This window comes from Pseudophryne corroboree, chromosome 11, assembly GCF_028390025.1.
Source record: "Pseudophryne corroboree isolate aPseCor3 chromosome 11, aPseCor3.hap2, whole genome shotgun sequence".
NCBI classification, from domain to species: Eukaryota; Metazoa; Chordata; class Amphibia; order Anura; family Myobatrachidae; genus Pseudophryne; species Pseudophryne corroboree.
The window spans coordinates 166850017-166878003 of NC_086454.1; the positions used below are offsets into that span (position 1 = coordinate 166850017).

The following is a 27987-nucleotide window of genomic DNA, read 5'->3' on the forward strand; positions in this document are numbered from 1 at the left end:
GCTTGATTTGAGACAAAAGTCACTGAGCCATGTAGAGAAAAATCTTCATCAGCCAAAGGATGACACTCCCACTGGCTTCTGATATGTATTTGAAGAGATTTTGTGATATATGTGTCTATGATGTTTTCAAGTGTTCATGCACTCCACCGATGAGCTTATTCCATTCTTGTCCATCAAGAAAAGCAAATGGCCCATACGGGGATCAAACCCGTGAGCTTTGCGTTATTAGCACCACCCTCTAACCAACTGAGCTAAATGGCCACAGATATTACTGCAAGCAAACACAAAACTGGCAAATGTACCTCAAAGCACAGATCATATTTTGTTTTTATAGCATTTCATTTTTCAAAAAAAAGCTTAAGCCATAGAGTCACTTGAAGCATGAGTATCATAAAAATGCTCCAGTTTCTTTCCACATTTCAAAATAAAAATAAATATTAGATAGGATAATAACAAAGATTAAGGCATCTAGTAATAGTATAAAAATAGACAATTTAGACTAGGAGTATTTGCAAATCTAAGCAAAATCAATCTAAAAAATCTAATACACAATTTTTAATTGTAAATTTACAGATTGTTGAAAAAGATAATCCCAGGATGTAATCCATTATGTATTAAATTTAGTATGTTTTACCAAGTTGTGTATGAATAACTTTTAACACAAAAAAATATATATTGGGGAAGTAGCTTAATGTGCCCATTGGAAATAAAGAATGCTAGCCCATTTTGGAATGCAAAGCTTAAGAAAATACAAACTTCAATCCATAGGAAAGCACTTTTTATTCAGTCTACACTCTGTAATCATACTATAGCTTAATTTACAAACTGTGATGTCATGATCAGACTTAACTCACAAGAGACTTTCATCCTTGGTCTATAAAAAAGGCAGTCCTCTGTTATAAAGCTTGAAACAATTGTAAGTGGCTGATATGCAAATATGGAAATACAGAAAAACTGTCAATTCAATGCTAGGATAACATAAGGGGTGATGCTCCAACTGAAATTGGTCCTAGGCATTTAGGTTTCTAGTATCTATCTTCTCCTTAAAAAAATAGGTTATTTTTTATATATTATCATTGGGTTTGGACAAATATTCTACATAATACCTATTGCATCCCTGAGCTTATTAGAAACTTGAAATAATATATATAAAGTATTGAATTTCTTTTCTTTGCATTTAAAAGATGAGCGCACTTCAGTAGATGCCATTGCTCAGGTGAGGGTTCCATGGTGTAATTGTTAGCACCCTGGACTTTGAATCTAGTAATCTGAGTTCATATCTCGTGGGAGCTAACATTGTTTATTTTCCTTTTGTTCAAAGCTCCATTTTCATTCAATGTATGAGTATTGCAAATCTTCATTTAAAATTCATATAAATTCCATCATCTTCAGTGGTGTCCTTTGTTTAAACTCATTTTTAAACTTATCAAATCAGAAGTATGTCAAATATTTGGAAATAAGAAAAGATGCAATAAGAATGCAGAGATCCATTACTTGTGCTCTGGTCTTTAGAAATTCTCAATTTTTTTTACTTCAGTGTGCACTAATGAGAGAGGAGCACATTTCTTCTTCTAGTAACACCTAGTGCCCTCTATGTTTGAGCAGCAATATAATAACTGATTAATTTGCCCTTGCATATCTTAGTTATGCCATATTGCTTGATTTGAGACAAAAGTCACTGAACCATGTAGAGAAAAACCTTCATCAGCCAAAGGATGACACTCCCATTGGCTTCTGATATGTATTTGAAGAGATTTTGTGATATATGTGTCTATGAGGTTTTCAAGAATTAATGCACTCCACCGATGAGCTTATTCCATCAAGAATAGCAAATGGCCCATACGGGGATCGAACCCGTGACCTTGGTGTTATTAGCACCACGCTCTAACCAACTGAGCTAACCGGCCACAGATATTACTGCAAGCAAACACAAAACTGGCAAATGTACCTCAAAGCACAGATCATATTTTGTTTTTATAGCATTTCATTTTTCAAAAAAAAGCTTAAGCCATAGAGTCACTTGAAGCATGGGTATCATAAAAATGCTCCAGTTTCTTTCCACATTTCAAAATAAAAATAAATATTAGATAGGATAATAACAAAGATTAAGGCATCTACTAATAGTATAAAAATAGACAATTTAGACAAGGAGTATATGCAAATCTAAGCAAAATCAATCTAAAAAATCTAATACACAATTTTTAATTGTAAATTTACAGATTGTTGAAAAAGATAATCCCAGGATGTAATCCATTATGTATTAAATTTAGTATGTTTTACCAAGTTGTGTATGAATAACTTATAACACAAAAATATATATATTGGGGAAGTAGCTTAATGTGGCCATTGGAAATAAAGAATGCTAGCCCATTTTGGAATGCAAAGCTTAAGAAAATACAAACTTCAATCCATAGGAAAGCACTTTTTATTCAGTCTACACTCTAATCATACTATAGCAAAATTTACAAATTGTGATGTCATTATTAGACTTAAATCACAAGAGACTTTCATCCTTGGTCTATAAAAAAGGCAGTCCTCTGTTATAAAGCTTGAAACAATTGTAAGTGGCTGATATGCAAATATGGAAATACAGAAAAACTGTAAATTCAATGCTAGGATAACATAAGGGGTGATGCTCCAACTGAAATTGGTCCTAGGCATTTAGGTTTCTAGTATCTATCTTCTCCTTTAAAAAATAGTTTACTTTTTATATATTATCATTGGGTTTGGACAAATATTCTACATAATACCTATTGCATTCCTGAGCTTATTAGAAACTTGAAATAATATATATAAAGTATTGAATTTCTTTTCTTTGCATTTAAAAGATGAGCGCACTTCAGTAGATGCCATTGCTCAGGTGAGGGTTCCATGGTGTAATTGTTAGCACCCTGGACTTTGAATCTAGTCATCTGAGTTCATATCTCGTGGGAGCTAACATTGTTTATTTTCCTTTTGTTCAAAGCTCCATTTTCATTCAATGTATGAGTATTGCAAATCTTCATTTAAAATTCATATAAATTCCATCATCTTCAGTGGTGTCCTTTGTTTAAACTCATTTTTAAACTTATCAAATCAGAAGTATGTCAAATATTTGGAAATAAGAAAATATGCAATAAGAATGCAGAGATCCATTACTTGTGCTCTGGTCTTTAGAAATTCTCCATTTTTTTTACTTCAGTGTGCACTAATGAGAGGGGAGCACATATCTTCTTCTTCTTCTAGTAACACCTAGTGCCCTCTATGTTTGAGCAGCAATATAATAACTGATTAATTTGCCCTTGCATATCTTAGTTATGCCATATTGCTTGATTTGAGACAAAAGTCACTGAGCCATGTAGAGAAAAATCTTCATCAGCCAAAGGATGACACTCCCACTGGCTTCTGATATGTATTTGAAGAGATTTTGTGATATATGTGTCTATGATGTTTTCAAGTGTTCATGCACTCCACCGATGAGCTTATTCCATTCTTGTCCATCAAGAAAAGCAAATGGCCCATACGGGGATCGAACCCGTGACCTTTGCGTTAATAGCACCACCCTCTAACCAACTGAGCTAAACGGCCACAGATATTACTGCAAGCAAACACAAAACTGGCAAATGTACCTCAAAGCACAGATCATATTTTGTTTTTATAGCATTTCATTTTTCAAAAAAAAGCTTAAGCCATAGAGTCACTTGAAGCATGGGTATCATAAAAATGCTCCAGTTTCTTTTCACATTACAAAATAAAAATAAATATTAGATAGGATAATAACAAAGATTAAGGCATCTACTAATAGTATAAAAATAGACAATTTAGACAAGGAGTATATGCAAATCTAAGCAAAATCAATCTAAAAAATCTAATACACAATTTTTAATTGTAAATTTACAAATTGTTGAAAAAGATAATCCCAGGATGTAATCTATTATGTATTAAATTTAGTATGTTTTACCAAGTTGTGTATGAATAACTTTTAACACAAAAAAATATATATTGGGGAAGTAGCTTAATGTGCCCATTGGAAATAAAGAATGCTAGCCCATTTTGGAATGCAAAGCTTAAGAAAATACAAACTTCAATCCATAGGAAAGCAATTTTTATTCAGTCTACACTCTAATCATACTATAGCTTAATTTACAAATTGTGATGTCATTATCAGACTTAACTCACTAGAGACTTTTATCCTTGGTCTATAAAAAAGGCAGTCCTCTGTTATAAAGCTTGAAACAATTGTAAGTGGCTGATATGCAAATAAGGAAATACAGAAAAACTGTCAATTCAATGCTAGGATAACATAAGGGGTGATGCTCCAACTGAAATTGGTCCTAGGCATTTAGGTTTCTAGTATCTATCTTCTCCTTTAAAAAATAGGTTACTTTTTATATATTATCATTGGGTTTGGACAAATATTCTACATAATACCTATTGCATCCCTGAGCTTATTAGAAACTTGAAATAATATATATAAAGTATTGAATTTCTTTTCTTTGCATTTAAAAGATGAGCGCACTTCAGTAGATGCCATTGCTCAGGTGAGGGTTCCATGGTGTAATTGTTAGCACCCTGGACTTTGAATCTAGTCATCTGAGTTCATATCTCGTGGGAGCTAACATTGTTTATTTTCCTTTTGTTCAAAGCTCCATTTTCATTCAATGTATGAGTATTGCAAATCTTCATTTAAAATTCATATAAATTCCATCATCTTCAGTGGTGTCCTTTGTTTAAACTCATTTTTAAACTTATCAAATCAGTAGTATGTCAAATATTTGGAAATAAGAAAAGATGCAATAAGAATGCAGAGATCCATTACTTGTGCTCTGGTCTTTAGAAATTCTCAATTTTTTTTACTTCAGTGTGCACTAATGAGAGGGGAGCACATATCTTCTTCTTCTTCTAGTAACACCTAGTGCCCTCTATGTTTGAGCAGCAATATAATAACTGATTAATTTGCCCTTGCATATCTTAGTTATGCCATATTGCTTGATTTGAGACAAAAGTCACTGAGCCATGTAGAGAAAAATCTTCATCAGCCAAAGGATGACACTCCCACTGGCTTCTGATATGTATTTGAAGAGATTTTGTGATATATGTGTCTATGATGTTTTCAAGTGTTCATGCACTCCACCGATGAGCTTATTCCATTCTTGTCCATCAAGAAAAGCAAATGGCCCATACGGGGATCGAACCCGTGACCTTTACGTTATTAGCACCACCCTCTAACCAACTGAGCTAAACGGCCACAGATATTACTGCAAGCAAACACAAAACTGGCAAATGTACCTCAAAGCACAGATCATATTTTGTTTTTACAGCATTTCATTTTTCAAAAAAAAGCTTAAGCCATAGAGTCACTTGAAGCATGGGTATCATAAAAATGCTCCAGTTTCTTTCCACATTACAAAATAAAAATAAATATTAGATAGGATAATAACAAAGATTAAGGCATCTACTAATAGTATAAAAATAGACAATTTAGACAAGGAGTATATGCAAATCTAAGCAAAATCAATCTAAAAAATCTAATACACAATTTTTAATTGTAAATTTACAAATTGTTGAAAAAGATAATCCCAGGATGTAATCCATTATGTATTAAATTTAGTATGTTTTACCAAGTTGTGTATGAATAACTTATAACACAAAAAAATATATATTGGGGAAGTAGCTTAATGTGGCCTTTGGAAATAAAGAATGCTAGCCCATTTTGGAATGCAAAGCTTAAGAAAATACAAACTTCAATCCATAGGAAAGCACTTTTTATTCAGTCTACACTCTAATCATACTATAGCTTAATTTACAAATTGTGATGTCATTATCAGACTTAACTCACAAGAGACTTTCATCCTTGGTCTATAAAAAAGGCAGTCCTCTGTTATAAAGCTTGAAACAATTGTAAGTGGCTGATATGCAAATATGGAAATACAGAAAAACTGTCAATTCAATGCTAGGATAACATAAGGGGTGATGCTCCAACTGAAATTGGTCCTAGGCATTTAGGTTTCTAGTATCTATCTTCTCCTTTAAAAAATAGGTTACTTTTTATATATTATCATTGGGTTTGGACAAATATTCTACATAATACCTATTGCATCCCTGAGCTTATTAGAAACTTGAAATAATATATATAAAGTATTGAATTTCTTTTCTTTGCATTTAAAAGATGAGCGCACTTCAGTAGATGCCATTGCTCAGGTGAGGGTTCCATGGTGTAATTGTTAGCACCCTGGACTTTGAATCTAGTCATCTGAGTTCATATCTCGTGGGAGCTAACATTGTTTATTTTCCTTTTGTTCAAAGCTCCATTTTCATTCAATGTATGAGTATTGCAAATCTTCATTTAAAATTCATATAAATTCCATCATCTTCAGTGGTGTCCTTTGTTTAAACTCATTTTTAAACTTATCAAATCAGAAGTATGTCAAATATTTGGAAATAAGAAAAGATGCAATAAGAATGCAGAGATCCATTACTTGTGCTCTGGTCTTTAGAAATTCTCCATTTTTTTTACTTCAGTGTGCACTAATGAGAGAGGAGCACATATCTTCTTCTTCTAGTAACACCTAGTGCCCTCTATGTTTGAGCAGCAATATAATAACTGATTAATTTGCCCTTGCATATCTTAGTTATGCCATATTGCTTGATTTGAGACAAAAGTCACTGAGCCATGTAGAGAAAAATCTTCATCAGCCAAAGGATGACACTCCCACTGGCTTCTGATATGTATTTGAAGAGATTTTGTGATATATGTGTCTATAATGTTTTCAAGAATTCATGCACTCCACCGATGAGCTTATTCCATCAAGAATAGCAAATGGCCCATACGGGGATCGAACCCGTGACCTTTACGTTATTAGCACCACCCTCTAACCAACTGAGCTAAACGGCCACAGATATTACTGCAAGCAAGCACAAAACTGGCAAATGTACCTCAAAGCACAGATCATATTTAGTTTTTATAGCATTTCATTTTTAAAAAAAAAAGCTTAAGCCATAGAGTCACTTGAAGCATGGGTATCATAAAAATGCTCCAGTTTCTTTCCACATTACAAAATAAAAATAAATATTAGATAGGATAATAACAAAGATTAAGGCATCTACTAATAGTATAAAAATAGACAATTTAGACAAGGAGTATATGAAAATCTAAGCAAAATCAATCTAAAAAATCTAATACACAATTTTTAATTGTAAATTTACAGATTGTTGAAAAAGATAATCCCAGGATGTAATCCATTATGTATTAAATTTAGTATGTTTTACCAAGTTGTGTATGAATAACTTTTAACACAAAAAAATATATATTGGGGAAGTAGCTTAATGTGCCCATTGGAAATAAAGAATGCTAGCCCATTTTGGAATGCAAAGCTTAAGAAAATACAAACTTCAATCCATAGGAAAGCACTTTTTATTCAGTCTACACTCTGTAATCATACTATAGCTTAATTTACAAATTGTGATGTCATTATCAGACTTAACTCACAAGAGACTTTCATCCTTGGTCTATTAAAAAAGGCAGTCCTCTGTTATAAAGCTTGAAACAATTGTAAGTGGCTGATATGCAAATATGGAAATACAGAAAAACTGTCAATTCAATGCTAGGATAACATAAGGGGTGATGCTCCAACTGAAATTGGTCCTAGGCATTTAGGTTTCTAGTATCTATCTTCTCCTTTAAAAAATAGGTTACTTTTTATATATTATCATTGGTTTTGGACAAATATTCTACATAATACCTATTGCATCCCTGAGCTTATTAGAAACTTGAAATAATATATATAAAGTATTGAATTTATTTTCTTTGCATTTAAAAGATGAGTGCACTTCAGTAGATGCCATTGCTCAGGTGAGGGTTCCATGGTGTAATTGTTAGCACCCTGGACTTTGAATCTAGTCATCTGAGTTCATATCTCGTGGGAGCTAACATTGTTTATTTTCCTTTTGTTCAAAGCTCCATTTTCATTCAATGTATGAGTGTTGCAAATCTCCATTTAAAATTCATATAAATTCCATCATCTTCAGTGGTGTCCTTTGTTTAAACTCATTTTTAAACTTATCAAATCAGAAGTATGTCCAATATTTGGAAATAAGAAAAGATGCAATAAGAATGCAGAGATCCATTAATTGTGCTATGGTCTTTAGAAATTCTCCATTTTTTTTTTACTTCAGTGTGCACTAATGAGAGGGGAGCACATATTTTCTTCTTCTTCTAGTAACACCTAGTGCCCTCTATGTTTGAGCAGCAATATAATAACTGATTAATTTGCCCTTGCATATCTTAGTTATGCCATATTGCTTGATTTGAGACAAAAGTCACTGAGCCATGTAGAGAAAAATCTTCATCAGCCAAAGGATGACACTCCCACTGGCTTCTGATATGTATTTGAAGAGATTTTGTGATATATGTGTCTATGATGTTTTCAAGTGTTCATGCACTCCACCGATGAGCTTATTCCATTCTTGTCCATCAAGAAAAGCAAATGGCCCATACGGGGATCAAACCCGTGAGCTTTGCGTTATTAGCACCACCCTCTAACCAACTGAGCTAAATGGCCACAGATATTACTGCAAGCAAACACAAAACTGGCAAATGTACCTCAAAGCACAGATCATATTTTGTTTTTATAGCATTTCATTTTTCAAAAAAAAGCTTAAGCCATAGAGTCACTTGAAGCATGAGTATCATAAAAATGCTCCAGTTTCTTTCCACATTTCAAAATAAAAATAAATATTAGATAGGATAATAACAAAGATTAAGGCATCTAGTAATAGTATAAAAATAGACAATTTAGACTAGGAGTATTTGCAAATCTAAGCAAAATCAATCTAAAAAATCTAATACACAATTTTTAATTGTAAATTTACAGATTGTTGAAAAAGATAATCCCAGGATGTAATCCATTATGTATTAAATTTAGTATGTTTTACCAAGTTGTGTATGAATAACTTTTAACACAAAAAAATATATATTGGGGAAGTAGCTTAATGTGCCCATTGGAAATAAAGAATGCTAGCCCATTTTGGAATGCAAAGCTTAAGAAAATACAAACTTCAATCCATAGGAAAGCACTTTTTATTCAGTCTACACTCTGTAATCATACTATAGCTTAATTTACAAACTGTGATGTCATGATCAGACTTAACTCACAAGAGACTTTCATCCTTGGTCTATAAAAAAGGCAGTCCTCTGTTATAAAGCTTGAAACAATTGTAAGTGGCTGATATGCAAATATGGAAATACAGAAAAACTGTCAATTCAATGCTAGGATAACATAAGGGGTGATGCTCCAACTGAAATTGGTCCTAGGCATTTAGGTTTCTAGTATCTATCTTCTCCTTAAAAAAATAGGTTATTTTTTATATATTATCATTGGGTTTGGACAAATATTCTACATAATACCTATTGCATCCCTGAGCTTATTAGAAACTTGAAATAATATATATAAAGTATTGAATTTCTTTTCTTTGCATTTAAAAGATGAGCGCACTTCAGTAGATGCCATTGCTCAGGTGAGGGTTCCATGGTGTAATTGTTAGCACCCTGGACTTTGAATCTAGTAATCTGAGTTCATATCTCGTGGGAGCTAACATTGTTTATTTTCCTTTTGTTCAAAGCTCCATTTTCATTCAATGTATGAGTATTGCAAATCTTCATTTAAAATTCATATAAATTCCATCATCTTCAGTGGTGTCCTTTGTTTAAACTCATTTTTAAACTTATCAAATCAGAAGTATGTCAAATATTTGGAAATAAGAAAAGATGCAATAAGAATGCAGAGATCCATTACTTGTGCTCTGGTCTTTAGAAATTCTCAATTTTTTTTACTTCAGTGTGCACTAATGAGAGAGGAGCACATTTCTTCTTCTAGTAACACCTAGTGCCCTCTATGTTTGAGCAGCAATATAATAACTGATTAATTTGCCCTTGCATATCTTAGTTATGCCATATTGCTTGATTTGAGACAAAAGTCACTGAACCATGTAGAGAAAAACCTTCATCAGCCAAAGGATGACACTCCCATTGGCTTCTGATATGTATTTGAAGAGATTTTGTGATATATGTGTCTATGAGGTTTTCAAGAATTAATGCACTCCACCGATGAGCTTATTCCATCAAGAATAGCAAATGGCCCATACGGGGATCGAACCCGTGACCTTGGTGTTATTAGCGCCACGCTCTAACCAACTGAGCAAACAGGCCACAGATATTACTGCCAGCAAACACAAAACTGGCAAATGTACCTCAAAGCACAGATCATATTTTGTTTTTATAGCATTTCATTTTTCAAAAAAAAGCTTAAGCCATAGAGTCACTTGAAGCATGGGTATCATAAAAATGCTCCAGTTTCTTTCCACATTTCAAAATAAAAATAAATATTAGATAGGATAATAACAAAGATTAAGGCATCTACTAATAGTATAAAAATAGACAATTTAGACAAGGAGTATATGCAAATCTAAGCAAAATCAATCTAAAAAATCTAATACACAATTTTTAATTGTAAATTTACAGATTGTTGAAAAAGATAATCCCAGGATGTAATCCATTATGTATTAAATTTAGTATGTTTTACCAAGTTGTGTATGAATAACTTATAACACAAAAAAATATATATTGGGGAAGTAGCTTAATGTGGCCATTGGAAATAAAGAATGCTAGCCCATTTTGGAATGCAAAGCTTAAGAAAATACAAACTTCAATCCATAGGAAAGCACTTTTTATTCAGTCTACACTCTAATCATACTATAGCAAAATTTACAAATTGTGATGTCATTATCAGACTTAAATCACAAGAGACTTTCATCCTTGGTCTATAAAAAAGGCAGTCCTCTGTTATAAAGCTTGAAACAATTGTAAGTGGCTGATATGCAAATATGGAAATACAGAAAAACTGTCAATTCAATGCTAGGATAACATAAGGGGTGATGCTCCAACTGAAATTGGTCCTAGGCATTTAGGTTTCTAGTATCTATCTTCTCCTTTAAAAAATAGTTTACTTTTTATATATTATCATTGGGTTTGGACAAATATTCTACATAATACCTATTGCATTCCTGAGCTTATTAGAAACTTGAAATAATATATATAAAGTATTGAATTTCTTTTCTTTGCATTTAAAAGATGAGCGCACTTCAGTAGATGCCATTGCTCAGGTGAGGGTTCCATGGTGTAATTGTTAGCACCCTGGACTTTGAATCTAGTCATCTGAGTTCATATCTCGTGGGAGCTAACATTGTTTATTTTCCTTTTGTTCAAAGCTCCATTTTCATTCAATGTATGAGTATTGCAAATCTTCATTTAAAATTCATATAAATTCCATCATCTTCAGTGGTGTCCTTTGTTTAAACTCATTTTTAAACTTATCAAATCAGAAGTATGTCAAATATTTGGAAATAAGAAAATATGCAATAAGAATGCAGAGATCCATTACTTGTGCTCTGGTCTTTAGAAATTCTCCATTTTTTTTTACTTCAGTGTGCACTAATGAGAGGGGAGCACATATCTTCTTCTTCTTCTTCTAGTAACACCTAGTGCCCTCTATGTTTGAGCAGCAATATAATAACTGATTAATTTGCCCTTGCATATCTTAGTTATGCCATATTGCTTGATTTGAGACAAAAGTCACTGAGCCATGTAGAGAAAAATCTTCATCAGCCAAAGGATGACACTCCCACTGGCTTCTGATATGTATTTGAAGAGATTTTGTGATATATGTGTCTATAATGTTTTCAAGAATTCATGCACTCCACCGATGAGCTTATTCCATTCTTGTCCATCAAGAAAAGCAAATGGCCCATACGGGGATCGAACCCGTGACCTTGGCGTTATTAGCACCACACTCTAACCAACTGAGCTAACAGGCCACAGATACTACTGCCAGCAAACACAAAACTGGCAAATGTACCTCAAAGCACAGATCATATTTTGCTTTTATAGCATTTCATTTTTCAAAAAAAAGCTTAAGCCATAGAGTCACTTGAAGCATGGGTATCATAAAAATGCTCCAGTTTTTTTCCACATTACAAAATAAAAATAAATATTAGATAGGATAATAACAAAGATTAAGGCATCTAGTAATAGTATAAAAATAGACAATTTAGACTAGGAGTATATGCAAATCTAAGCAAAATCAATCTAAAAAATCTAATACACAATTTTTAATTGTAAATTTACAGATTGTTGAAAAAGATAATCCCAGGATGTAATCCATTATGTATTAAATTTAGTATGTTTTACCAAGTTGTGTATGAATAACTTTTAACACAAAAAAATATATATTGGGGAAGTAGCTTAATGTGCCCATTGGAAATAAAGAATGCTAGCCCATTTTGGAATGCAATGCTTAAGAAAATACAAACTTCAATCCATAGGAAAGCACTTTTTATTCAGTCTACACTCTGTAATCATACTATAGCTTAATTTACAAATTGTGATGTCATTATCAGACTTATCTCACAAGAGACTTTCATCCTTGGTCTATAAAAAAGGCAGTCCTCTGTTATAAAGCTTGAAACAATTGTAAGTGGCTGATATGCAAATATAGAAAAACTGTCAATTCAATGCTAGGATAACATAAGGGGTGATGCTCCAACTGAAATTGGTCCTAGGCATTTAGGTTTCTAGTATCTATCTTCTCCTTTAAAAAATAGGTTACTTTTTATATATTATCATTGGTTTTGGACAAATATTCAACATAATACCTATTGCATCCCTGAGCTTATTAGAAACTTGAAATAATATATATAAAGTATTGAATTTTTTTTCTTTGCATTTAAAAGATGAGTGCACTTCAGTAGATGCCATTGCTCAGGTGAGGGTTCCATGGTGTAATTGTTAGCACCCTGTACTTTGAATCTAGTCATCTGAGTTCATATCTCGTGGGAGCTAACATTGTTTATTTTCCTTTTGTTCAAAGCTCCATTTTCATTCAATGTATGAGTATTGCAAATCTCCATTTAAAATTCATATAAATTCCATCATCTTCAGTAGTGTCCTTTGTTTAAACTCATTTTTAAACTTATCAAATCAGAAGTATGTCAAATATTTGGAAATAAGAAAACATGCAATAAGAATGCAGAGATCCATTACTTGTGCTCTGGTCTTTAGAAATTCTCCATTTTTTTTTTACTTCAGTGTGCACTAATGAGAGGGGAGCACATATCTTCTTCTTCTTCTTCTTCTTCTAGTAACACCTAGTGCCCTCTATGTTTGAGCAGCAATATAATAACTGATTAATTTGCCCTTGCATATCTTAGTTATGCCATATTGCTTGATTTGAGACAAAAGTCACTGAGCCAGGTAGAGAAAAATCTTCATCAGCCAAAGGATGACACTCCCACTGGCTTCTGATATGTATTTGAAGAGATTTTGTGATATATGTGTCTATGATGTTTTCAAGTATTCATGCACTCCACCAATGAGCTTATTCCATTCTTGTCCATCAAGAAAAGCAAATGGCCCATACGGGGATCGAACCCGTGACCTTGGCGTTATTAGCGCCACGCTCTAACCAACTGAGCAAACAGGCCACAGATATTACTGCCAGCAAACACAAAACTGGCAAATGTACCTCAAAGCACAGATCATATTTTGTTTTTATAGCATTTCATTTTTAAAAAAAAAGCTTAAGCCATAGAGTCACTTGAAGCATGGGTCTCATAAAAATGCTCCAGTTTCTTTCCACATTACAAAATAAAAATAAATATTAGATAGGATAATAACAAAGATTAAGGCATCTAGTAATAGTATAAAAATAGACAATTTAGACTAGGAGTATATGCAAATCTAAGCAAAATCAATCTAAAAAATCTAATACACAATTTTTAATTGTAAATTTACAGATTGTTGAAAAAGATAATCCCAAGATGTAATCCATTATGTATTAAATTTAGTATGTTTTACCAAGTTGTGTATGAATAACTTTTAACACAAAAAAATATATATTGGGGAAGTAGCTTAATGTGCCCATTGGAAATAAAGAATGCTAGCCCATTTTGGAATGCAAAGCTTAAGAAAATACAAACTTCAATCCATAGGAAAGCACTTTTTATTCAGTCTACACTCTGTAATCATACTATAGCTTAATTTACAAATTGTGATGTCATTATCAGACTTAACTCACAAGAGACTTTCATCCTTGGTCTATAAAAAAGGCAGTCCTCTGTTATAAAGCTTGAAACAATTGTAAGTGGCTGATATGCAAATATAGAAAAACTGTCAATTCAATGCTAGGCTAACATAAGGGGTGATGCTCCAACTGAAATTGGTCCTAGGCATTTAGGTTTCTAGTATCTATCTTCTCCTTTAAAAAATAGGTTACTTTTTATATATTATCATTGGGTTTGGACAAATATTCTACATAATACCTATTGCATCCCTGAGCTTATTAGAAACTTGAAATAATATATATAAAGTATTGAATTTCTTTTCTTTGCATTTAAAAGATGAGCGCACTTCAGTAGATGCCATTGCTCAGGTGAGGGTTCCATGGTGTAATTGTTAGCACCCTGGACTTTGAATCTAGTAATCTGAGTTCATATCTTGTGGGAGCTAACATTGTTTATTTTCCTTTTGTTCAAAGCTCCATTTTCATTCAATGTATGAGTATTGCAAATCTTCATTTAAAATTCATAGAAATTCCATCATCTTCAGTGGTGTCCTTTGTTTAAACTCAATTTTAAACTTATCAAATCAGAAGTATGTCAAATATTTGGAAATAAGAAAAGATGCAATAAGAATGCAGAGATCCATTACTTGTGCTCTGGTCTTTAGAAATTCTCCATTTTTTTTTCCTTCAGTGTGCACTAATGAGAGAGGAGCACATATCTTCTTCTTCTAGTAACACCTAGTGCCCTCTATGTTTGAGCAGCAATATAATAACTTATTAATTTGCCCTTGCATATCTTAGTTATGCCATATTGCTTGATTTGAGACAAAAGTCACTGAGCCATGTAGAGAAAAATGTTCATCAGCCAAAGGATGACACTCCCACTGGCTTCTGATATGTATTTGAAGAGATTTTGTGATATATGTGTCTATAATGTTTTCAAGAATTCATGCACTCCACCGATGAGCTTATTCCATCAAGAATAGCGAATGGCCCATACGGGGATCGAACCCGTGACCTTGGTGTTATTAGCACCACGCTCTAACCAACTGAGCTAACCGGCCACAGATATTACTGCAAGCAAACACAAAACTGGCAAATGTACCTCAAAGCACAGATCATATTTTGTTTTTATAGCATTTCATTTTAAAAAAAAAGCTTAAGCCATAGAGTCACTTGAAGCATGGGTATCATAAAAATGCTCCAGTTTCTTTCCACATTACAAAATAAAAATAAATATTAGATAGGATAATAACAAAGATTAAGGCATCTACTAATAGTATAAAAATAGACAATTTAGACAAGGAGTATATGCAAATCTAAGCAAAATCAATCTAAAAAATCTAATACACAATTTTTAATTGTAAATTTACAGATTGTTGAAAAAGATAATCCCAGGATATAATCCATTATGTATTAAATTTAGTATGTTTTACCAAGTTGTGTATGAATAACTTTTAACACAAAAAAATATATATTGGGGAAGTAGCTTAATGTGCCCATTGGAAATAAAGAATGCTAGCCCATTTTGGAATGCAAAGCTTAAGAAAATACAAACTTCAATCCATAGGAAAGCACTTTTTATTCAGTCTACACTCTGTAATCATACTATAGCTTAATTTACAAATTGTGATGTCATGATCAGACTTAACTCACAAGAGACTTTCATCCTTGGTCTATAAAAAAGGCAGTCCTCTGTTATAAAGCTTGAAACAATTGTAAGTGGCTGATATGCAAATATAGAAAAACTGTCAATTCAATGCTAGGATAACATAAGGGGTGATGCTCCAACTGAAATTGGTCCTAGGCATTTAGGTTTCTAGTATCTATCTTCTCCTTTAAAAAATAGGTTACTTTTTATATATTATCATTGGGTTTGGACAAATATTCTACATAATACCTATTGCATCCCTGAGCTTATTAGAAACTTGAAATAATATATATAAAGTATTGAATTTCTTTTCTTTGCATTTAAAAGATGAGCGCACTTCAGTAGATGCCATTGCTCAGGTGAGGGTTCCATGATGTAATTGTTAGCACCCTGGACTTTGAATCTAGTAATCTGAGTTCATATCTCGTGGGAGCTTACATTGTTTATTTTCCTTTTGTTCAAAGCTCCATTTTCATTCAATGTATGAGTATTGCAAATCTTCATTTCAAATTCATATAAATTCCATCATCTTCAGTAGTGTCCTTTGTTTAAACTCATTTTTAAACTTATCAAATCAGAAGTATGTCAAATATTTGGAAATAAGAAAACATGCAATAAGAATGCAGAGATCCATTACTTGTGCTCTGGTCTTTAGAAATTCTCCATTTTTTTTACTTCAGTGTGCACTAATGAGAGGGGAGCTCATATTTTCTTCTTATTCTAGTAACACCTAGTGCCCTCTATGTTTGAGCAGCAATATAATAACTGATTAATTTGCCCTTGCATATCTTAGTTATGCCATATTGCTTGATTTGAGACAAAAGTCACTGAGCCAGGTAGAGAAAAATCTTCATCAGCCAAAGGATGACACTCCCACTGGCTTCTGATATGTATTTGAAGAGATTTTGTGATATATGTGTCTATGATGTTTTCAAGTATTCATGCACTCCACCAATGAGCTTATTCCATTCTTGTCCATCAAGAAAAGCAAATGGCCCATATGGGGATCGAACCCGTGACCTTGGCGTTATTAGCGCCACGCTCTAACCAACTGAGCAAACAGGCCACAGATATTACTGCCAGCAAACACAAAACTGGCAAATGTACCTCAAAGCACAGATCATATTTTGTTTTTATAGCATTTCATTTTTCAAAAAAAAGCTTAAGCCATAGAGTCTCTTGAAGCATGGGTATCATAAAAATGCTCCAGTTTCTTTCCACATTACAAAATAAAAATAAATATTAGATAGGATAATAACAAAGATTAAGGCATCTAGTAATAGTATAAAAATAGACAATTTAGACTAGGAGTATATGCAAATCTAAGCAAAATCAATCTAAAAAATCTAATACACAATTTTTAATTGTAAATTTACAGATTGTTGAAAAAGATAATCCCAAGATGTAATCCATTATGTATTAAATTTAGTATGTTTTACCAAGTTGTGTATGAATAACTTTTAACACAAAAAAATATATATTGGGGAAGTAGCTTAATGTGCCCATTGGAAATAAAGAATGCTAGCCCATTTTGGAATGCAAAGCTTAAGAAAATACAAACTTCAATCCATAGGAAAGCACTTTTTATTCAGTCTACACTCTGTAATCATACTATAGCTTAATTTACAAATTGTGATGTCATTATCAGACTTAACTCACAAGAGACTTTCATCCTTGGTCTATAAAAAAGGCAGTCCTCTGTTATAAAGCTTGAAACAATTGTAAGTGGCTGATATGCAAATATGGAAATACAGAAAAACTGTCAATTCAATGCTAGGATAACATAAGGGGTGATGCTCCAACTGAAATTGGTCCTAGGCATTTAGGTTTCTAGTATCTATCTTCTCCTTTAAAAAATAGGTTACTTTTTATATATTATCATTGGTTTTGGACAAATATTCTACATAATACCTATTGCATCCCTGAGCTTATTAGAAACTTGAAATAATATATATAAAGTATTGAATTTCTTTTCTTTGCATTTAAAAGATGAGCGCACTTCAGTAGATGCCATTGCTCAGGTGAGGGTTCCATGGTGTAATTGTTAGCACCCTGGACTTTGAATCTAGTAATCTGAGTTCATATCTTGTGGGAGCTAACATTGTTTATTTTCCTTTTGTTCAAAGCTCCATTTTCATTCAATGTATGAGTATTGCAAATCTTCATTTAAAATTCATAGAAATTCCATCATCTTCAGTGGTGTCCTTTGTTTAAACTCATTTTTAAACTTATCAAATCAGAAGTATGTCAAATATTTGGAAATAAGAAAAGATGCAATAAGAATGCAGAGATCCATTACTTGTGCTCTGGTCTTTAGAAATTCTCCATTTTTTTTACTTCAGTGTGCACTAATGAGAGAGGAGCACATATCTTCTTCTTCTAGTAACACCTAATGCCCTCTATGTTTGAGCAGCAATATAATAACTTATTAATTTGCCCTTGCATATCTTAGTTATGCCATATTGCTTGATTTGAGACAAAAGTCACTGAGCCATGTAGAGAAAAATCTTCATCAGCCAAAGGATGACACTCCCACTGGCTTCTGATATGTATTTGAAGAGATTTTGTGATATATGTGTCTATAATGTTTTCAAGAATTCATGCACTCCACCGATGAGCTTATTCCATTCTTGTCCATCAAGAAAAGCAAATGGCCCATACGGGGATGGAACCCGTGACCTTGGCATTATTAGCACCACACTCTAACCAACTGAGCTAACAGGCCACAGATACTACTGCCAGCAAACACAAAACTGGCAAATGTACCTCAAAGCACAGATCATATTTTGTTTTTATAGCATTTCATTTTTCAAAAAAAAGCTTAAGCCATAGAGTCACTTGAAGCACGGGTATCATAAAAATGCTCCAGTTTCTTTCCACATTACAAAATAAAAATAAATATTAGATAGGATAATAACAAAGATTAAGGCATCTAGTAATAGTATAAAAATAGACAATTTAGACTAGGAGTATATGCAAATCTAAGCAAAATCAATCTAAAAAATCTAATACACAATTTTTAATTGTAAATTTACAGATTGTTGAAAAAGATAATCCCAGGATGTAATCCATTATGTATTAAATTTAGTATGTTTTACCAAGTTGTGTATGAATAACTTTTAACACAAAAAAATATATATTGGGGAAGTAGCTTAATGTGCCCATTGGAAATAAAGAATGCTAGCCCATTTTGGAATGCAAAGCTTAAGAAAATACAAACTTCAATCCATAGGAAAGCACTTTTTATTCAGTCTACACTCTGTAATCATACTATAGCTTAATTTACAAATTGTGATGTCATTATCAGACTTAACTCACAAGAGACTTTCATCCTTGGTCTATAAAAAAGGCAGTCCTCTGTTATAAAGCTTGAAACAATTGTAAGTGGCTGATATGCAAATATAGAAAAACTGTCAATTCAATGCTAGGATAACATAAGGGGTGATGCTCCAACTGAAATTGGTCCTAGGCATTTAGGTTTCTAGTATCTATCTTCTCCTTTAAAAAATAGGTTACTTTTTATATATTATCATTGGTTTTGGACAAATATTCAACATAATACCTATTGCATCCCTGAGCTTATTAGAAACTTGAAATAATATATATAAAGTATTGAATTTTTTTTCTTTGCATTTAAAAGATGAGTGCACTTCAGTAGATGCCATTGCTCAGGTGAGGGTTCCATGGTGTAATTGTTAGCACCCTGTACTTTGAATCTAGTCATCTGAGTTCATATCTCGTGGGAGCTAACATTGTTTATTTTCCTTTTGTTCAAAGCTCCATTTTCATTCAATGTATGAGTATTGCAAATCTCCATTTAAAATTCATATAAATTCCATCATCTTCAGTAGTGTCCTTTGTTTAAACTCATTTTTAAACTTATCAAATCAGAAGTATGTCAAATATTTGGAAATAAGAAAACATGCAATAAGAATGCAGAGATCCATTACTTGTGCTCTGGTCTTTAGAAATTCTCCATTTTTTTTTTACTTCAGTGTGCACTAATGAGAGGGGAGCACATATCTTCTTCTTCTTCTTCTAGTAACACCTAGTGCCCTCTATGTTTGAGCAGCAATATAATAACTGATTAATTTGCCCTTGCATATCTTAGTTATGCCATATTGCTTGATTTGAGACAAAAGTCACTGAGCCAGGTAGAGAAAAATCTTCATCAGCCAAAGGATGACACTCCCACTGGCTTCTGATATGTATTTGAAGAGATTTTGTGATATATGTGTCTATGATGTTTTCAAGTATTCATGCACTCCACCAATGAGCTTATTCCATTCTTGTCCATCAAGAAAAGCAAATGGCCCATACGGGGATCGAACCCGTGACCTTGGCGTTATTAGCGCCACGCTCTAACCAACTGAGCAAACAGGCCATAGATATTACTGCCAGCAAACACAAAACTGGCAAATGTACCTCAAAGCACAGATCATATTTTGTTTTTATAGCATTTCATTTTTCAAAAAAAAGCTTAAGCCATAGAGTCACTTGAAGCATGGGTCTCATAAAAATGCTCCAGTTTCTTTCCACATTACAAAATAAAAATAAATATTAGATAGGATAATAACAAAGATTAAGGCATCTAGTAATAGTATAAAAATAGACAATTTAGACTAGGAGTATATGCAAATCTAAGCAAAATCAATCTAAAAAATCTAATACACAATTTTTAATTGTAAATTTACAGATTGTTGAAAAAGATAATCCCAAGATGTAATCCATTATGTATTAAATTTAGTATGTTTTACCAAGTTGTGTATGAATAACTTTTAACACAAAAAAATATATATTGGGGAAGTAGCTTAATGTGCCCATTGGAAATAAAGAATGCTAGCCCATTTTGGAATGCAAAGCTTAAGAAAATACAAACTTCAATCCATAGGAAAGCACTTTTTATTCAGTCTACACTCTGTAATCATACTATAGCTTAATTTACAAATTGTGATGTCATTATCAGACTTAACTCACAAGAGACTTTCATCCTTGGTCTATAAAAAAGGCAGTCCTCTGTTATAAAGCTTGAAACAATTGTAAGTGGCTGATATGCAAATATAGAAAAACTGTCAATTCAATGCTAGGATAACATAAGGGGTGATGCTCCAACTGAAATTGGTCCTAGGCATTTAGGTTTCTAGTATCTATCTTCTCCTTTAAAAAATAGGTTACTTTTTATATATTATCATTGGGTTTGGACAAATATTCTACATAATACCTATTGCATCCCTGAGCTTATTAGAAACTTGAAATAATATATATAAAGTATTGAATTTCTTTTCTTTGCATTTAAAAGATGAGCACACTTCAGTAGATGCCATTGCTCAGGTGAGGGTTCCATGGTGTAATTGTTAGCACCCTGGACTTTGAATCTAGTAATCTGAGTTCATATCTTGTGGGAGCTAACATTGTTTATTTTCCTTTTGTTCAAAGCTCCATTTTCATTCAATGTATGAGTATTGCAAATCTTCATTTAAAATTCATAGAAATTCCATCATCTTCAGTGGTGTCCTTTGTTTAAACTCAATTTTAAACTTATCAAATCAGAAGTATGTCAAATATTTGGAAATAAGAAAAGATGCAATAAGAATGCAGAGATCCATTACTTGTGCTCTGGTCTTTAGAAATTCTCCATTTTTTTTTACTTCAGTGTGCACTAATGAGAGAGGAGCACATATCTTCTTCTTCTAGTAACACCTAGTGCCCTCTATGTTTGAGCAGCAATATAATAACTTATTAATTTGCCCTTGCATATCTTAGTTATGCCATATTGCTTGATTTGAGACAAAAGTCACTGAGCCATGTAGAGAAAAATGTTCATCAGCCAAAGGATGACACTCCCACTGGCTTCTGATATGTATTTGAAGAGATTTTGTGATATATGTGTCTATAATGTTTTCAAGAATTCATGCACTCCACCGATGAGCTTATTCCATCAAGAATAGCGAATGGCCCATACGGGGATCGAACCCGTGACCTTGGTGTTATTAGCACCACGCTCTAACCAACTGAGCTAACCGGCCACAGATATTACTGCAAGCAAACACAAAACTGGCAAATGTACCTCAAAGCACAGATCATATTTTGTTTTTATAGCATTTCATTTTAAAAAAAAAGCTTAAGCCATAGAGTCACTTGAAGCATGGGTATCATAAAAATGCTCCAGTTTCTTTCCACATTACAAAATAAAAATAAATATTAGATAGGATAATAACAAAGATTAAGGCATCTACTAATAGTATAAAAATAGACAATTTAGACAAGGAGTATATGCAAATCTAAGCAAAATCAATCTAAAAAATCTAATACACAATTTTTAATTGTAAATTTACAGATTGTTGAAAAAGATAATCCCAGGATATAATCCATTATGTATTAAATTTAGTATGTTTTACCAAGTTGTGTATGAATAACTTTTAACACAAAAAAATATATATTGGGGAAGTAGCTTAATGTGCCCATTGGAAATAAAGAATGCTAGCCCATTTTGGAATGCAAAGCTTAAGAAAATACAAACTTCAATCCATAGGAAAGCACTTTTTATTCAGTCTACACTCTGTAATCATACTATAGCTTAATTTACAAATTGTGATGTCATGATCAGACTTAACTCACAAGAGACTTTCATCCTTGGTCTATAAAAAAGGCAGTCCTCTGTTATAAAGCTTGAAACAATTGTAAGTGGCTGATATGCAAATATAGAAAAACTGTCAATTCAATGCTAGGATAACATAAGGGGTGATGCTCCAACTGAAATTGGTCCTAGGCATTTAGGTTTCTAGTATCTATCTTCTCCTTTAAAAAATAGGTTACTTTTTATATATTATCATTGGGTTTGGACAAATATTCTACATAATACCTATTGCATCCCTGAGCTTATTAGAAACTTGAAAATAATATATATAAAGTATTGAATTTCTTTTCTTTGCATTTAAAAGATGAGCGCACTTCAGTAGATGCCATTGCTCAGGTGAGGGTTCCATGATGTAATTGTTAGCACCCTGGACTTTGAATCTAGTAATCTGAGTTCATATCTCGTGGGAGCTTACATTGTTTATTTTCCTTTTGTTCAAAGCTCCATTTTCATTCAATGTATGAGTATTGCAAATCTTCATTTCAAATTCATATAAATTCCATCATCTTCAGTAGTGTCCTTTGTTTAAACTCATTTTTAAACTTATCAAATCAGAAGTATGTCAAATATTTGGAAATAAGAAAACATGCAATAAGAATGCAGAGATCCATTACTTGTGCTCTGGTCTTTAGAAATTCTCCATTTTTTTTTTACTTCAGTGTGCACTAATGAGAGGGGAGCACATATCTTCTTCTTCTTCTAGTAACACCTAGTGCCCTCTATGTTTGAGCAGCAATATAATAACTGATTAATTTGCCCTTGCATATCTTAGTTATGCCATATTGCTTGATTTGAGACAAAAGTCACTGAGCCAGGTAGAGAAAAATCTTCATCAGCCAAAGGATGACACTCCCACTGGCTTCTGATATGTATTTGAAGAGATTTTGTGAAATATGTGTCTATGATGTTTTCAAGTATTCATGCACTCCACCAATGAGCTTATTCCATTCTTGTCCATCAAGAAAAGCAAATGGCCCATACGGGGATCGAACCCGTGACCTTGGCGTTATTAGCGCCACGCTCTAACCAACTGAGCAAACAGGCCACAGATATTACTGCCAGCAAACACAAAACTGGCAAATGTACCTCAAAGCACAGATCATATTTTGTTTTTATAGCATTTCATTTTTCAAAAAAAAGCTTAAGCCATAGAGTCTCTTGAAGCATGGGTATCATAAAAATGCTCCAGTTTCTTTCCACATTACAAAATAAAAATAAATATTAGATAGGATAATAACAAAGATTAAGGCATCTAGTAATAGTATAAAAATAGACAATTTAGACTAGGAGTATATGCAAATCTAAGCAAAATCAATCTAAAAAATCTAATACACAATTTTTAATTGTAAATTTACAGATTGTTGAAAAAGATAATCCCAAGATGTAATCCATTATGTATTAAATTTAGTATGTTTTACCAAGTTGTGTATGAATAACTTTTAACACAAAAAAATATATATTGGGGAAGTAGCTTAATGTGCCCATTGGAAATAAAGAATGCTAGCCCATTTTGGAATGCAAAGCTTAAGAAAATACAAACTTCAATCCATAGGAAAGCACTTTTTATTCAGTCTACACTCTGTAATCATACTATAGCTTAATTTACAAATTGTGATGTCATTATCAGACTTAACTCACAAGAGACTTTCATCCTTGGTCTATAAAAAAGGCAGTCCTCTGTTATAAAGCTTGAAACAATTGTAAGTGGCTGATATGCAAATATGGAAATACAGAAAAACTGTCAATTCAATGCTAGGATAACATAAGGGGTGATGCTCCAATGGAAATTGGTCCTAGGCATTTAGGTTTCTAGTATCTATCTTCTCCTTTAAAAAATAGGTTACTTTTTATATATTATCATTGGTTTTGGACAAATATTCTACATAATACCTATTGCATCCCTGAGCTTATTAGAAACTTGAAATAATATATATAAAGTATTGAATTTCTTTTCTTTGCATTTAAAAGATGAGCGCACTTCAGTAGATGCCATTGCTCAGGTGAGGGTTCCATGGTGTAATTGTTAGCACCCTGGACTTTGAATCTAGTAATCTGAGTTCATATCTTGTGGGAGCTAACATTGTTTATTTTCCTTTTGTTCAAAGCTCCATTTTCATTCAATGTATGAGTATTGCAAATCTTCATTTAAAATTCATAGAAATTCCATCATCTTCAGTGGTGTCCTTTGTTTAAACTCATTTTTAAACTTATCAAATCAGAAGTATGTCAAATATTTGGAAATAAGAAAAGATGCAATAAGAATGCAGAGATCCATTACTTGTGCTCTGGTCTTTAGAAATTCTCCATTTTTTTTACTTCAGTGTGCACTAATGAGAGAGGAGCACATATCTTCTTCTTCTAGTAACACCTAATGCCCTCTATGTTTGAGCAGCAATATAATAACTTATTAATTTGCCCTTGCATATCTTAGTTATGCCATATTGCTTGATTTGAGACAAAAGTCACTGAGCCATGTAGAGAAAAATCTTCATCAGCCAAAGGATGACACTCCCACTGGCTTCTGATATGTATTTGAAGAGATTTTGTGATATATGTGTCTATAATGTTTTCAAGAATTCATGCACTCCACCGATGAGCTTATTCCATTCTTGTCCATCAAGAAAAGCAAATGGCCCATACGGGGATGGAACCCGTGACCTTGGCGTTATTAGCACCACACTCTAACCAACTGAGCTAACAGGCCACAGATACTACTGCCAGCAAACACAAAACTGGCAAATGTACCTCAAAGCACAGATCATATTTTGTTTTTATAGCATTTCATTTTTCAAAAAAAAACTTAAGCCATAGAGTCACTTGAAGCATGGGTATCATAAAAATGCTCCAGTTTCTTTCCACATTACAAAATAAAAATAAATATTAGATAGGATAATAACAAAGATTAAGGCATCTAGTAATAGTATAAAAATAGACAATTTAGACTAGGAGTATATGCAAATCTAAGCAAAATCAATCTAAAAAATCTAATACACAATTTTTAATTGTAAATTTACAGATTGTTGAAAAAGATAATCCCAGGATGTAATCCATTATGTATTAAATTTAGTATGTTTTACCAAGTTGTGTATGAATAACTTTTAACACAAAAAAATATATATTGGGGAAGTAGCTTAATGTGCCCATTGGAAATAAAGAATGCTAGCCCATTTTGGAATGCAAAGCTTAAGAAAATACAAACTTCAATCCATAGGAAAGCACTTTTTATTCAGTCTACACTCTGTAATCATACTATAGCTTAATTTACAAATTGTGATGTCATTATCAGACTTAACTCACAAGAGACTTTCATCCTTGGTCTATAAAAAAGGCAGTCCTCTGTTATAAAGCTTGAAACAATTGTAAGTGGCTGATATGCAAATATAGAAAAACTGTCAATTCAATGCTAGGATAACATAAGGGGTGATGCTCCAACTGAAATTGGTCCTAGGCATTTAGGTTTCTAGTATCTATCTTCTCCTTTAAAAAATAGGTTACTTTTTATATATTATCATTGGTTTTGGACAAATATTCAACATAATACCTATTGCATCCCTGAGCTTATTAGAAACTTGAAATAATATATATAAAGTATTGAATTTTTTTTCTTTGCATTTAAAAGATGAGTGCACTTCAGTAGATGCCATTGCTCAGGTGAGGGTTCCATGGTGTAATTGTTAGCACCCTGTACTTTGAATCTAGTCATCTGAGTTCATATCTCGTGGGAGCTAACATTGTTTATTTTCCTTTTGTTCAAAGCTCCATTTTCATTCAATGTATGAGTATTGCAAATCTCCATTTAAAATTCATATAAATTCCATCATCTTCAGTAGTGTCCTTTGTTTAAACTCATTTTTAAACTTATCAAATCAGAAGTATGTCAAATATTTGGAAATAAGAAAACATGCAATAAGAATGCAGAGATCCATTACTTGTGCTCTGGTCTTTAGAAATTCTCCATTTTTTTTTTACTTCAGTGTGCACTAATGAGAGGGGAGCACATATCTTCTTCTTCTTCTAGTAACACCTAGTGCCCTCTATGTTTGAGCAGCAATATAATAACTGATTAATTTGCCCTTGCATATCTTAGTTATGCCATATTGCTTGATTTGAGACAAAAGTCACTGAGCCAGGTAGAGAAAAATCTTCATCAGCCAAAGGATGACACTCCCACTGGCTTCTGATATGTATTTGAAGAGATTTTGTGATATATGTGTCTATGATGTTTTCAAGTATTCATGCACTCCACCAATGAGCTTATTCCATTCTTGTCCATCAAGAAAAGCAAATGGCCCATACGGGGATCGAACCCGTGACCTTGGCGTTATTAGCGCCACGCTCTAACCAACTGAGCAAACAGGCCACAGATATTACTGCCAGCAAACACAAAACTGGCAAATGTACCTCAAAGCACAGATCATATTTTGTTTTTATAGCATTTCATTTTTCAAAAAAAAGCTTAAGCCATAGAGTCACTTGAAGCATGGGTATCATAAAAATGCTCCAGTTTCTTTCCACATTACAAAATAAAAATAAATATTAGATAGGATAATAACAAAGATTAAGGCATCTAGTAATAGTATAAAAATAGACAATTTAGACTAGGAGTATATGCAAATCTAAGCAAAATCAATCTAAAAAATCTAATACACAATTTTTAATTGTAAATTTACAGATTGTTGAAAAAGATAATCCCAAGATGTAATCCATTATGTATTAAATTTAGTATGTTTTACCAAGTTGTGTATGAATAACTTTTAACACAAAAAAATATATATTGGGGAAGTAGCTTAATGTGCCCATTGGAAATAAAGAATGCTAGCCCATTTTGGAATGCAAAGCTTAAGAAAATACAAACTTCAATCCATAGGAAAGCACTTTTTATTCAGTCTACACTCTGTAATCATACTATAGCTTAATTTACAAATTGTGATGTCATTATCAGACTTAACTCACAAGAGACTTTCATCCTTGGTCTATAAAAAAGGCAGTCCTCTGTTATAAAGCTTGAAACAATTGTAAGTGGCTGATATGCAAATATGGAAATACAGAAAAACTGTCAATTCAATGCTAGGATAACATAAGGGGTGATGCTCCAACTGAAATTGGTCCTAGGCATTTAGGTTTCTAGTATCTATCTTCTCCTTTAAAAAATAGGTTACTTTTTATATATTATCATTGGTTTTGGACAAATATTCTACATAATACCTATTGCATCCCTGAGCTTATTAGAAACTTGAAATAATATATATAAAGTATTGAATTTCTTTTCTTTGCATTTAAAAGATGAGCGCACTCCAGTAGATGCCATTGCTCAGGTGAGGGTTCCATGGTGTAATTGTTAGCACCCTGGACTTTGAATCTAGTAATCTGAGTTCATATCTTGTGGGAGCTAACATTGTTTATTTTCCTTTTGTTCAAAGCTCCATTTTCATTCAATGTATGAGTATTGCAAATCTTCATTTAAAATTCATAGAAATTCCATCATCTTCAGTGGTGTCCTTTGTTTAAACTCATTTTTAAACTTATCAAATCAGAAGTATGTCAAATATTTGGAAATAAGAAAAGATGCAATAAGAATGCAGAGATCCATTACTTGTGCTCTGGTC

At 32.7% G+C, this 27987-nt stretch overlaps 14 non-coding genes across 14 annotated transcripts; all 14 read right to left on the minus strand.

Moving 5' to 3' along the window:
* Positions 1–1833: 1833 nt before the first annotated feature.
* On the minus strand, positions 1834–1907 carry TRNAI-AAU (transfer RNA isoleucine (anticodon AAU)). Its single transcript has one exon. It is a non-coding gene; the product is annotated as a tRNA-Ile (tRNA).
* Positions 1908–5153: 3246 nt separating this feature from the next.
* TRNAI-AAU (transfer RNA isoleucine (anticodon AAU)) lies at positions 5154–5227 on the minus strand. The gene has a single exon. It is a non-coding gene; the product is annotated as a tRNA-Ile (tRNA).
* Positions 5228–6800: 1573 nt separating this feature from the next.
* On the minus strand, positions 6801–6874 carry TRNAI-AAU (transfer RNA isoleucine (anticodon AAU)). Its single transcript has one exon. It is a non-coding gene; the product is annotated as a tRNA-Ile (tRNA).
* A 3238-nt stretch (positions 6875–10112) lies between these two features.
* On the minus strand, positions 10113–10186 carry TRNAI-AAU (transfer RNA isoleucine (anticodon AAU)). The gene has a single exon. It is a non-coding gene; the product is annotated as a tRNA-Ile (tRNA).
* A 1590-nt stretch (positions 10187–11776) lies between these two features.
* Positions 11777–11850, minus strand: TRNAI-AAU (transfer RNA isoleucine (anticodon AAU)). Its single transcript has one exon. It is a non-coding gene; the product is annotated as a tRNA-Ile (tRNA).
* A 1591-nt stretch (positions 11851–13441) lies between these two features.
* Positions 13442–13515, minus strand: TRNAI-AAU (transfer RNA isoleucine (anticodon AAU)). Its single transcript has one exon. It is a non-coding gene; the product is annotated as a tRNA-Ile (tRNA).
* Positions 13516–15083: 1568 nt separating this feature from the next.
* Positions 15084–15157, minus strand: TRNAI-AAU (transfer RNA isoleucine (anticodon AAU)). Its single transcript has one exon. It is a non-coding gene; the product is annotated as a tRNA-Ile (tRNA).
* Positions 15158–16736: 1579 nt separating this feature from the next.
* Positions 16737–16810, minus strand: TRNAI-AAU (transfer RNA isoleucine (anticodon AAU)). Its single transcript has one exon. It is a non-coding gene; the product is annotated as a tRNA-Ile (tRNA).
* A 1585-nt stretch (positions 16811–18395) lies between these two features.
* TRNAI-AAU (transfer RNA isoleucine (anticodon AAU)) lies at positions 18396–18469 on the minus strand. Its single transcript has one exon. It is a non-coding gene; the product is annotated as a tRNA-Ile (tRNA).
* A 1585-nt stretch (positions 18470–20054) lies between these two features.
* TRNAI-AAU (transfer RNA isoleucine (anticodon AAU)) lies at positions 20055–20128 on the minus strand. Its single transcript has one exon. It is a non-coding gene; the product is annotated as a tRNA-Ile (tRNA).
* A 1568-nt stretch (positions 20129–21696) lies between these two features.
* TRNAI-AAU (transfer RNA isoleucine (anticodon AAU)) lies at positions 21697–21770 on the minus strand. The gene has a single exon. It is a non-coding gene; the product is annotated as a tRNA-Ile (tRNA).
* A 1582-nt stretch (positions 21771–23352) lies between these two features.
* TRNAI-AAU (transfer RNA isoleucine (anticodon AAU)) lies at positions 23353–23426 on the minus strand. Its single transcript has one exon. It is a non-coding gene; the product is annotated as a tRNA-Ile (tRNA).
* Positions 23427–25011: 1585 nt separating this feature from the next.
* Positions 25012–25085, minus strand: TRNAI-AAU (transfer RNA isoleucine (anticodon AAU)). Its single transcript has one exon. It is a non-coding gene; the product is annotated as a tRNA-Ile (tRNA).
* Positions 25086–26667: 1582 nt separating this feature from the next.
* Positions 26668–26741, minus strand: TRNAI-AAU (transfer RNA isoleucine (anticodon AAU)). Its single transcript has one exon. It is a non-coding gene; the product is annotated as a tRNA-Ile (tRNA).
* Positions 26742–27987: the final 1246 nt, after the last annotated feature.